Source organism: Lissotriton helveticus, chromosome 12, assembly GCF_964261635.1.
Source record: "Lissotriton helveticus chromosome 12, aLisHel1.1, whole genome shotgun sequence".
NCBI classification, from domain to species: domain Eukaryota; kingdom Metazoa; phylum Chordata; class Amphibia; order Caudata; family Salamandridae; genus Lissotriton; species Lissotriton helveticus.
This window is the reverse complement of record NC_136073.1, coordinates 916315635-916329001: the sequence shown is the minus strand read 5'-3', so window position 1 is coordinate 916329001 and position 13367 is coordinate 916315635. Positions and strand designations below refer to the sequence as shown.

Here is a 13367-nt window from a genome sequence, read left to right as displayed (position 1 = left end):
TGGGTTTGTAGTTCTTATAATATTACTGGCACACTGAAAATATTCATAAAATGTAGCCTGAAATCTATTCTTCCAAAAAAGGCTGCCTATACCATGTCATATGTATTTGTAAAGTGCATTATTACCCGCAAAGCAATCCCGCACTCGACCATCCCAAAGGCCTAATTTTGTAGCCCTCATCATCTCAAAGAGGAAGCCTTGACTCATCAACATATTACTCTTTGCAGCATCGAGACCCAACAAGAGATGCTTGCACTCAAAGTGCTGCGTGTTGTACCCCAGACTGGCATCCTATGGGGTAAGAGGTAGTTACTTTAACGTATGTCGTTACTACGCAAACCATTTCTTAGCATGTTTTTAGTGCGATGTTTTTACATTGCAAATACCATTACTTCACATGATTTTACTGCGAATGCCTTTTCTTCACAAATGCAAAGTAAACTACTAAAAATGCTTTTACTCCGCAGAAAATTACTATGCATACCACTACTACTTGTTTTTGGCTCGTTATAATAAAAAATTATTCCAAATAGTAACCTATCCCCTGGCACGGGATGCCAGGGAAATAGGGGTTTTGGGTGTGGGGAGTGATTTCCTTTTATACACCTTACTAATACAACTTTCCTCCCTCCACTTTCTTTCTCTCATGTATTCCCACACAAAACAAATACATATTTCTTTTTAATTCTCTTACCTGTTCCGCGCTCTTCTATTCTTCTCTTCCATTCCGCCTTGATCAAAATGGCGTTCCTACGTCCCTACGTCTACGTTCTTGAATGTTCTTCAAAATAGAAATAGGGCTTGACTTGCTACTATCCGGTGAATTCTGGATATGCCTTCTTTTTTATTTACCCCGACACCAACCTTCGGACCTCACACTCATTCAGTTCATCAACTAGTTTAATTACTCTTAACCACAACTCATTCTCCTAACTACGGACCACAGAGAAATAGAGTTCTTCGACTAAGGTTAAAACATTTTTTTTTCTGTACAGTAAATGTAAAAAATGTAAATTGATACTTGTATAGCGCACTACTCACCCGCAAGGGTCTCAAGGCGCTTGTACGAATACCGCTGTGGAACCCATCCTGGCTTTCCCTGTGAGGTGTCCACTCCTGGGCACCCCCAAGGTGGAGGCCAGGCATCCTTAGCGTTGTGGGGGCCGTTGTGGAGATTAAGCAAGCTATTGCCCAGAGTTGCAGAGTGGGACTCCATGATTGGAATAGGCACCGAGGCGAGAATTATCAGGTCCTTGGAATTTTTGAGCTCAAGACCCGCCGAGGTGGGGAATTGAACCCTGGTCCCGGGCTAGACCTCTGCATCAGGGTCTGCCGCTCTAACCATTGAGCCAACTTGCATGCTTCTCTTTCTATGTACAAACAATATTTATTCTCACTATCGTTATCATCAGCTTCACATTTTAACTAAGTGACAAAGGATAAAGGCAAGTATGCCTTTGGGCAGAAAGTAAACAACTTTATTTTTAATAATTTGTGATGTCCGTCCCGGTTGCCCGCCCGTCCTGTAAACTGAGTAACTCTCTCTTTCTACCCACCCCTCAGTCTCGCCCACAAGAACATATTGTCAGTCATATCATATTCCCTTTTCTAGCCGCGAGTCAGACACTCGTAAAGTAATTATAGTTGCCTAGTAATGGTATCTTGTGAAGTAATGGTACCTGCGAAGTTACGGTATTTTCGTAGTAGTAGCATGCGTACTAAAAGCATGCGTAGTAACTGTAACTGCGAAGTAAAAGATGCTAAGAAAAAGGTCTTTCGAAGTAGAGGCCGCGTAGTCCTGGTAGTTTGCCATTAACTCATCAGAGCAACTAGTCCCAACAAGAGATACTTGCACTCAAAGCGCAATGGTTGGTACCCGAGATTGAAAACCCCCGGACAGTGCGTGGTACCCCAAACTGAGAACCATTGGGGTAAGGTGGAGTTCCCTATCTCAGCACCCTGTAACCACTGTATCCCTCAAGACCTAAAGGCAAAGTATGACAGCAGATTTTACAGATTCAAAAGCTGTTTTACAAAAAATGTTCAGATTCACAATTAGCTTAGATTCATGGACACATTTCTTAATCAGTCATTTTTGTAAGACAGCTATGTCTTCAGTCCATCCTTGTTTTCATTATGTACTGAGCAGGACCTGCAGCACCAGGATCTGTGAAATATTTTCAACAGGGAAGCTGGGCCCACCAGACAATCCGTTCTGGTATCAAGTCACCTGCTAGTAAAGGTGTACGGTGGCTTCGATTAAAATACCTGATAGATTCCCAGCAGACCAACACCAAACCGCAGTCGCGGGCCATCATTATTGGAATCAGTGAAAAAGTATGATGTGGCTAACATAAAACACGAAATTGAAAGAACTTATGAAAATACACAGAATGAAAAATAATAAACACTTAGAAATATTCAAGTGAACAATAAAATCAAAGAATAATTTAAAAAAAGGGAGAAAAGGAAGGGATTGCAGAGTAATACAAGGTAGCAGAGTCGATGACAGACGACGTAATCCCCAAAATGTGAATGATGATGCATCTCATGGACCTGCTCTGCATTTATTCCACCGGCTGCCTCTGAAGAGTCCATGGCAGGCTCTTCTGGTCTAGGCTTAAGATACATTCACTTCTCAGGTATTAATTATGTCAGGAATCACTCATTATTGCGCCTGCCTAAACTTTGGAACTACAACTCCCAGGAGGCCATGGGAGGAATACACGTTCCTACAAAGGACGCGCTGCGCACAAACAGGCGTGCGTAATTCTGTTTTGCTTTGTGGTCCGGAGTCAAAAATTTGCTAGCATTCGCGCCAAGAATTTTCAATTCTATTAAGGACACGGAGGCGAGGATTATGCTTCTCCTCTTTCTTTGCTGCTCACAGCAAGAGTTAAGTGCACCTATTTCTGTCCCCTTTACTTTGCTGTAGCATGGGGTTGTTGTTTGTTTGCTATATCGCTATTTGAGCGATGAATATACCCTTATGGTAGTGTTTATTGATGGCACTGTGGTGTTCAGAGTAGTTATATCGTAGGGGCTTTTGTGCATCGTGTGATCGCGTGTTTCTGCAGCAAGCTTGTAATCTCTTCTCCTATAAAAATCTGATCTTGTCGGGAAAAATGGAGAACAGTGGGGGGATACACCTGCGTCGGATGGGAATAGAAGTCCAGGTGAAAACCCTGTACAGTCTGTAGAACCCAAGCATCCTGAGTCAAAGTCTGCCACTGCGTGAGGCAGTGCTGTGTACGACCCCCCAGAGGAAACTGAGATAAATCTGAGACTCTCACCTGTTTTTTGTTGGGACTTGAAGTTAGCTCTGTTTCCCGACTGGAAACGTCCTCTGTTGAAGCCTCTGCGGGACGGGTAGAAGGTCCCACCTCGAGTGGAGTCCCAGTCTCCTCTACCGCGACCAAAATCGCCTCTCTGGGAGCCTTGCTGGTAGCCCCGGCCTGACGAGCGGCCCCCGCCTCGCCCGGCCCTATTGAAAACACCCTGATGAAGGGCACGCTTGATTCCGCTCTGGGCTTTGTCCAAAGCCGTGAAAGTTCCTACATATTTGGATACGTCTTTGACAAATCTGTCACCAAACAAATGACCATCCGCCAGGGGGCCTGGTTCTGCCTCAGCCAGCTCCGCTAGATTACTGTCCATTCGAAGGAGCAAGGACCTGCGTCTCTCAGCAGAAATTGCGCAATTAGCGTTTCCTATGAGGCAAATTGCACGTTGAGTCCAACCAGCTAATATGTCGGATCGACGGGCGTCGCACCTTCCTTGGCCTTTTGAGCCATTTCGAGTATCTTTGCCAAGGGGCCCACAACGTCTAACATCTTGTCTTGGGATCCTCGCCAAGCTCGATCGAAACCACGTTTGGGGTCCTTGGAGAACTTCTTTAGGAATGTCAGCATGCTGGCATCTATTTCCGGTGTCTCAGCTACATTGTCTGGCACTTCTGGACGGGGACATTCAGATTTTAATCGATTACGGACTTCTCTAGAGAAGCTCTTTCTTAAGTTTTCATGCAGGTACTCAGACACCGCCGGGGGCGGAATCCAGTCCGAGGACCGGGGGTGCACAATGTCTGATGGATCAAATGTGAAAGGTGTATTAATCTTGCCCTCTGTGGCTTTGGGAGCCACTTTAGCCTTTTTGGGAGGAGGGGGTTCCTCCGATGTGTCGGTATCAGTATCCGTGTTGGTAGTTGTAGTGTCGGTATCTACCTGAATCGGGCGTTTCCCTTTCGCCTTACCACCTGAATAAGCGTGGTCCGTTGCGCCTGAAGGGGGCAGAGATGCCAGAGATTGCGAATGCGGCCACTGATCCTGTGGCTGAGAAGCAGCGGATGTGTAAGGGACTTGTTCCTTTCTTTTCTTAGGTTTGTCGTACCCATGCCTCTTGGCAAAGCCTTCTAACTGTTTCCTAATGGGCCGAAGGGCTACCGCAAGTGCTTGCTGCACTGTTTGAGGAACTTTTGTTTCCATGGCCTTGTTAACTGAAGCCTGGACCGAAGCATCTAAGGCTTCCACAATGTTGTCCTCTAAAACAGCCTCCTGCTGATTCTCACCAACTTCCTCCTCGCCACCATAGTATTCCCCAGGGTCCTGAGCCCACTCTTCCATCTTCCTGCTTATACTAGCACTTCAGGGACAGACTTAGCTGTGTCCTACACAGGAGGGATAATGGGGGGGGGGTCAGCCCACTGCACACAGACACTCACGTAACTTTTCCCAAATCCCCTCAGCAATGCTGTATTCAATTAGGTCAGAGACCTGGCCAACAAAGTTCTTGGAGCGTGTGCTCACTCCTAAGGCCTTTTATTTTACAACCTTCAGTCTAATCTCAAAGGCGATCTGCCAGGGAGCCTGCCGGTGTGTGGGACGCGTGAAATGCGTCTTCCGTATGCTAGGGGAGCGCGCCGAGGCGCGCCGCCCAAACGCGACCAAATCCAACCAAAAAGAAGCCCAATTTGGTCAGCGTTCGGGCGCGCGCGTCGGCCGTGAGCCACCCGGCCTGTACGGGAGGGGCGTACTAGGGAAGCCTCAACGCGCGCGCAGCGCTGCCGGTAGCGGGCTCGTCTGAGGAAAGCGACCGGCTCCCTGCCGGTCAAAGACCGCAAAGTGAAGCGCTCGAAGCGCGTGGGGGGTAACAGTCGTCGGAAGCCGGCGTGCGGCAGGCGACGCCGGTCCCGAGGCCCTGAGCGCGTCAGAAGCGCAAGCAGCAATATAAAATGGACCAAGTGCACGTAAGCCACAATTTTCAATTAATTAACGATATAACTACTCTGAACACCACAGTGCCATCAATAAACAATACCATAAGGGTATATTCATCGCTCAAATAGCGATATAGCAAACAAACAACAACCCCATGCTACAGCAAAGTAAAGGGGACAGAAATAGGTGCACTTAACTCTTGCTGTGAGCAGCAAAGAAAGAGGAGAAGCATAATCTGAAGCCTCCGGTCCTGTAATAGAATTCCAGGAAGCGGCTGGGAACGAGTCGCGGCACCCCTGGAACCAAGAAGCGAAAGTGAGTACTTCGAGATCTTTATAGGCAGTGGCTCAAAACGACCGCGGACGCCTAACTTGGCATCTAGTGGTATTTCGGTGCACCGTTGTGCAACTAACACAGGCGATGGCTCGAAAAGACCGTGGACGCCTTCTTTGTGTTTGCTCTTTTGTTTTTGGGACTGAGTAATATCGGGCGGCGGTGATTTCAACTGTGGAAGCCCTGTTTGTTCTTTAATTTTGCTACGAACATTATCTGGGAGCAGTGGACATCGGGCGGCGGTATATACACCGTGGAAGTCCTAATTCAGGAATTGTTTTCTTTGTTATATATCCGTTATTTTCGAGACTTAATCACTTCTTCCAGAGTAGAATCCCCCAGAGAACCGGTGAGCCAGGCCAGCCTATACAAAAGGGGGAGGGGTTCAGATGACAGGGCTTTTTTGCACAACCAAGCTGAATGAATAATCATGACTTTAATACTTGTTCATTTAGTTTATTAGGAGTTATCCATAAGATCACTCTTGTATGTCTGGAGTTCTTGCAAGAGTAAGCTGGTCCTTTTTTTTGGATAATGTATGCGGATTCCTTAGTGAGAAAATATGAGAGTACACTTGTATGTGGCCTATGTTATCTGAATATGTACGTTCTTGCTTTCAGGTTCTCCTCCCTGCTGTTCCCATCCTTCCCTATCCCTCGCTTGATTGCCCTAAGACTCCGTAACTTTTAGTTGGAGCTTGGGGACGTCAGGAGGTGGAATTTAATTTGCATCATCCAAATCCCGAGGAGTACTGTATCCTGACATATTCTGTGTCTCACTCGAGCGGCCCTACCGGCCCAGTCTACACATTTTGTTGCATTTGAAGACACTTGGGGCGGGGGTGGCGGGTGGTGGGGAATCCTGCAATTAGAAGCACTTCATGGGATCAGCTGTGAAGAATGAGGGCAATGAGCAGGATGTTCCTCTTATCCCTCTTTAGATACAGCAGCCAAAGCTCAGCGTCGCTCCAGCTCTGATTCATCAAGTAAGGAAGTACCCGCCCGCTACATGGGTCTGGGAAATGGACTTCTGTCAGGACTCGGACAGACATGCGGGACATAGAAGAAGGAAGAGAACAGAGGTGAATGGGGTAGGTAAGAGACTCTGCCCCCCACCGCACTGCAAAACTCTCAATGCAACAACAGAACAATCCAACATAGAGGTGATTGAAGAAGCGAAGAGACGCTGCCCCACACAGCAAATCTCTCAAAGCAACAACCAAACACCACCTAAAATCAATTAAACAAAGAGAGAATGGAGGTGATTGAAGAATCAGTGACTGCCTCACCCAGCAAATCTCTCAAAGCAACAACTGAATACCATCTAAAATCAATCTAAGACACTGCCCCACACCGCAAAACCTCTCAATGCAATTGAATACCACCTAAAATGAATCCAACATAGAGAGAATGGAGGTGATTGAAGCAGCATAGAGACGCTGCCCCACACTCTAAACCGCTCGATGCAACAACCGAACACCACCTAAAATCAATCCAACATGGAGAGAATGGAGGTGATTGAAGAAGCTGTGACTCTGCCCCACACTGTAAACCGCTCGATGCAACAACCGAACACCATCTAAAATCAATCCAACATGGAGGTGACTGAAGAAGCGAAGAGACCACACACTACAAAACCTCTCAATGTAACAACCGACCACCACCTAAAATCAATCCAACCTAGAGAATGGAGGTGATTGAAGAACTAGTGACTCTGCCCCACACTGTAAACCGCTTGATGCAACAACCGAACACCATCTAAAATCAATCTAAGATGCTGCCCCACACTGCAAAACCCCTCAATGCAACCAAACACCACCTAAAATCAATACAAGATGGAGAGAATGGAGGTGATTGAAGAACCAGTGACTCTGCCCTACACTGCTAACCGCTCGATGCAACAACAGACCACCACTTAAAATCAATCCAACATAGAGAGAATGGAGGTGATTGAAGCAGTGAAGAGACGCTGCCCCACACAGCAAATCTCTCAAAGCAATAACCAAACACCACCTAAAATCAATTAAACAAAGAGAAAATGGAGGTGATTGAAGAATCAGTGACTGCCTCACCCAGCAAATCTCTCAAAGCAACAACTGAACACCATCTAAAATCAATCTAAGACACTGCCCCACACCGCAAAACCTCTCAATGCAATCTAATACCACCTAAAATAATTCCAACATAGAGAGAATGGAGGTGACTGAAGCAGCATAGAGACACTGCCCCACACTGTAAACCGCTCGATGCAACAACCGAACACCACCTAAAATCAATCCAACATGGAGAGAATGGAGGTGACTGAAGCAGCATAGAGACGCTGCCCCACACTGTAAACCGCTCGACGCAACAACTGAACACCACCTAAAATCAATCCAACATGGAGAGAATGGAGGTGATTAAAGAAGCAGTAACTCTGCCCCACACTGTAAACCGCTCGATGCAACAACCGAACACCACCTAAAATCAATACAAGATGGAGAGAATGGAGGTGATTGAAGAACTAGTGACTCTGCCCCACTCTGCTAACCGCTCGATGCAACAACCGAACACCACCTAAAATCAATCCAACATGGAGAGAATGGAGGTGATTGAAGAAGCAGGGACTCTGCCCCACACTGTAAACCGCTCGATGCAACAACCGAACACCATCTTAAATCAATCCAACATGGAGAGAATGGAGGTGATTGAAGGAGCAAAGAGACTCTGCCCCACACTGTAAACCACTCGATGCAACAACCGAACACCACCTAAAATCAATACAAGATGGAGAGAATGGAGGTGATTGAAGAACTAGTGACTCTGCCCCACGCTGCTAACCGCTCGATGCAACAACCGACCACCACTTAAAATCAATCCAACATAGAGAGAATGGAGGTGATTGAAGAAGCTGTGACTCTGCCACACACTGTAAACCGCTTGATGCAACAACCAAACACCACCTAAAATCAATACAAGATGGAGAGAATGGAGGTGATTGAAGAAGCAGTGACTCTGCCCCACACTGTAAACCGTTCGATGCAACACCCGAACACCATCTAAAATCAATCTAAGACGCTGGCCCACACTGCAAAACCTCTCAATGCAACCAAACACCACCTAAAATGAATCCAACATGGAGAGAATGGAGGTGATTGAAGCAGCAAAGAGACGCTGCCCCACACTGTAAACCGCTCGATGCAACAACCGAACACCACCTAAAATGAATCCAACATGGAGAGAATGGAGGTGATTGAAGCAGCAAAGAGACGCTGCCCCACACTGTAAACCGCTCGATGCAACAACCGAACACCACCTAAAATCAATCCAACATGGAGAGAATGGAGGTGATTGAAGAAGCAGGGACTCTGCCCCACACTGTAAACCGCTCGATGCAACAACCGAACACCATCTTAAATCAATCCAACATGGAGAGAATGGAGGTGATTGAAGGAGCAAAGAGACTCTGCCCCACACTGTAAACCACTCGATGCAACAACCGAACACCACCTAAAATCAATACAAGATGGAGAGCATGGAGGTGATTGAAGAACTAGTGACTCTGCCCCACACTGTAAACCGTTCGATGCAACACCCGAACACAATCTAAAATCAATCTAAGACGCTGGCCCACACTGCAAAACCTCTCAATGCAACCAAACACCACCTAAAATGAATCCAACATGGAGAGAATGGAGGTGATTGAAGCAGCGAAGAGACTCTGCCCCACACTGCAAACCGCTCGATGCAACAACCGAACACCACCTAAAATCAATCCAACATGGAGATGCAATAATGATAAATATTCACTGAAACCCGATTTCCACACATTATCATTTGTGTGCAGTATAGTTATATCATTAAACTTGTATGTCTGTGCAACGTTAGTGGCTATTTCAATGGAAAATGTGCTGTCTGTAAATGACAGAGCGCTACCACGTCAAGCTTTAGTAATACATTTATTAAAAGCAAGAGTTTGTAAACATGAACTGAGGCGAGTTAGGGGTCATGTGGACCCTATATATGTGGCTAGATTCCTATTACTATACCTGGATCAAATGTTTGGTCTATTAAATCAAACATAAGAATGTTTGAACAGTAGGCATGCTGATCTCACTTATTTCAAGATGCTCTTATATGTGTTAATGAAGAAAACGGACTATAAGAAATAAAATATTTACCGAGGATCACGATTTCAGAACAGTTTATTGGTTGAGCATATTACTGTTTGGCCGTATAAATTATCAAGTCACTAGACCTGCAGGTCTAGTAATATTTTTATGATTTTCCAGGCCTGCAATAAATAAAAGCAGCATTTGCAATGCAGTAGGCCTCGCATTTACGAGAGTTAGAACTATTGGCAATGTAGATGATAATCAGCTAGATTCATCAAGCTTAATTGCACTCTCAAAGGGCCAGATTCTGAGAATCTGGCCCTTTGCGAGTGCAATTTGTGCATTTGTGATTCATCATCCCAAATGCAAAATTCGCTAATAAAGAATTCGCACATTTGCGAGGAAATGCATTTAAGGAATCTCTATTTGAGATTCCTTAACTGCAATTCATTAACCATTTCTACATTACGAATTCGCAATTTTTGGTCGCTATTTACCACGAAGTCTGACTTCGTGGTAAATAGCGAAAAAATAGAAAAAAGCACTTTAGTGCATTTTTCTCAATTGCATGTTACACACACACATGTCCTTTGGACATGTGTGTGCGCAAACACCTGTGTAAATTTATATTTCAGGGGTGCTACAGGGTGTCCTTTGGACACCCTGGCATCCTTGAAATCGCAATCTTATTTGCGATTAGCTAATTGCTAATCGCAAATAAAGAATAACTCCCCATGCATTCCTATGGGCCTTTAGGCCCATAGGAATGAATGGGGAGTTATTCCTTATTTGCTATTAGCAATTAGCTAATCGCAAATAAGGAATCAGTGGGAATCTCAATAATTATTGCGATTCCTACATGAATCCCGTTTTGCAAGTCTGTAATAGCGATTCCTTATGAATCGCTATTATAGACTCGCAAAACGGGTCTTTCATGAATCTAGCTGAATGTCTTTAACCTATGAGTTAGATATTGTGTTACATATGTGGGTACCATTTGCGGAAAGCCTATGCATAGAAACAATGTATGGAGTGACTAAGCACACTATGCCAGAAATAAGTACTATGACGCGGCTAGTGGTGTGGACGTTATAAGGCGTTTTCATGTGGGGAGTCGCAGGGCAAACAACAAAGATGGGAGGGTAAGCAACAACTGGGGCAGGAGTTCAAATAACGACAGGAGGTGGGCGGGCAGGTGCAAGCAATGAGCAACAGGACAAAGAAGCAAATACTAGAGAAAGAAAACAAACATTGTGAGGAGAGCAAGTTAATGAGAAATCCATGCCAGGCAATCAAGTTATAGAAAGAAATAATGGGAGAGCGACAGACAGGGAGGGAGAGAAAGGGACATAAAAGGGAGACGATAGACAGGGAGAGACGAAGACCGCATGAAAAGAGCCAGACATATGAAAGGGGAGACGAGGAGAGAGATGGCTAGTGGAAGGCAGAGGCATAACTTAGACCAGGGTCAGGGAAAGCAGCAGATAGAGAGTGCCTTACAAAGAGACAGAGGCCAGCAGAATGGCATATCTACGTGATCGATAACTACTTAACTTGCTGCTAAGCGCCGACAGCCATCTGTAGCCCAGGCTAACCAGAGTGGACGAAGCTACATCATTACACTGGATGTGACCACCGATTATTCGAGCTCAGAGGAAACCATGCCAAGTTAGCTACGAGTTTGGCTCTATAGCCCCTTTGACCAAGCAGGTCCATGGGTGTGCAGAAGACCTTTCACTGGGTTCTGAGTATATTACAAAGCGGCCATTAAAGTGGCAAAACCCCCAACTACCTATAGCGCAATCTTACAAAACGTAGGGAATGAAGAATGATTTAATGGAAAAAATACGGACTTGTGCTACATTATTTGCAACAAATCAAACAGTCCTCAATAAGCGGCAGTGTACCAGACTCCCTCCCACCAGTAGTGAGAGGCTGATCAAGGTGCACCAAACCCATTAATGTTAGGCTTACCCACTGGAAGAGGTTGCCAGGAGATACTCCAACATTTAAAGCAGAACGAAGGAGGGAGGTGGGAGGAGGAAGCAGCTCGAGGAGAGGGAGCCGGCAGCTGTCCCTCACAGACTGTGCAAGCATGGAGGGGGGGCAGCAGTCTCAAGTATCGCTGTACGCTGCGCTCTGTCCCTCACAGACTCTGCAAGCATGGAGGGGAGGGGGCAGCAGTCTCATGTATCGCTGTACGCTGCGCTCTGTCCCTCACAGACTCTGCAAGCATGGAGGGGGGGGGGGGGGCAGCAGTCTCATGTATCGCTGTACGCTGCGCTCTGTTCCTCACAGACTCTGCAAGCATCAGGGTGGGGCAGCTGTCTCATGTATCGCTGTACGCTGCGCTCTGTCCCTCACAGACTCTGCAAGCATCAGGGTGGGGCAGCTGTCTCATGTATCGCTGTACGCTGCGCTCTGTCCCTCACAGACTCTGCAAGCATCAGGGTGGGGCAGCAGTCTCATTTATCGCTGTACGCTGCGCTCTGTCCCTCACAGACTCTGCAAGCATCAGGGTGGGGCAGCTGTCTCATGTATCGCTGTACGCTGCGCTCTGTCCCTCACAGACTCTGCAAGCATCAGGGTGGGGCAGCAGTCTCAAGTATCGCTGTACGCTGCGCTCTGTCCCTCACAGACTCTGCAAGCATGGAGGGGGGGGGCAGCAGTCTCAAGTATCGCTGTACGCTGCGCTCTGTCCCTCACAGACTCTGCAAGCATGGAGGGGGGGACAGCAGTCTCATGTATCGCTGTACGCTGCGCTCTGTTCCTCACAGACTCTGCAAGCATCAAGGTGGGGCAGCAGTCTCATGTATCGCTGTACGCTGCGCTCTGTCCCTCACAGACTCTGCAAGCATCAGGGTGGGGCAGCTGTCTCATGTATCGCTGTACGCTGCGCTCTGTCCCTCACAGACTCTGCAAGCATGGAGGGGGGGACAGCAGTCTCAAGTATCGCTGTACGCTGCGCTCTGGCCCTCACAGACTCTGCAAGCATCAGGGTGGGGCAGCAGTCTCATGTATCGCTGTACGCTGCGCTCTGTCCCTCACAGACTCTGCAAGCATCAGGGTGGGGCAGCTGTCTCATGTATCGCTGTACGCTGCGCTCTGTCCCTCACAGACTCTGCAAGCATGGAGGGGGGGGGGGTAGCAGTCTCATGTATCGCTGTACGCTGCGCTCTGTCCCTCACAGACTCTGCAAGCATGGAGGGGGGACAGCAGTCTCAAGTATCGCTGTACGCTGCGCTCTGTCCCTCACAGATTCTGCAAGCATCAGGGTGGGGCAGCAGTCTCATGTATCGCTGTACGATGCGCTCTGTCCCTCACAGACTCTGCAAGCATCAGGGTGGGGCAGCTGTCTCATGTATCGCTGTACGCTGCGCTCTGTCCCTCACAGACTCTGCAAGCATGGAGGGGGGCAGCAGTCTCATGTATCGCTGTACGCTGCGCTCTGTCCCTCACAGACTCTGCAAGCATGGAGGGGAGGGGGCAGCAGTCTCAAGTATCGCTGTACGCTGCGCTCTGTCCCTCACAGACTCTGCAAGCATGGAGGGGGGGCAGCAGTCTCATGTATCGCTGTACGCTGCGCTCTGTCCCTCACAGACTCTGCAAGCATCAGGGTGGGGCAGCAGTCTCAAGTATCGCTGTACGCTGCGCTCTGTCCCTCACAGACTCTGCAAGCATGGAGGGGGGGCAGCAGTCTCATGTATCGCTGTACGCTGCGCTCT

General features: G+C 47.4%; 1 protein-coding gene across 1 annotated transcript in view; it reads right to left on the bottom strand.

Annotated features, from left to right (window-relative positions):
* Positions 1-13367, bottom strand: part of LOC144799441 (uncharacterized) — a 282889-nt gene that overhangs the window by 244814 nt on the left and 24708 nt on the right.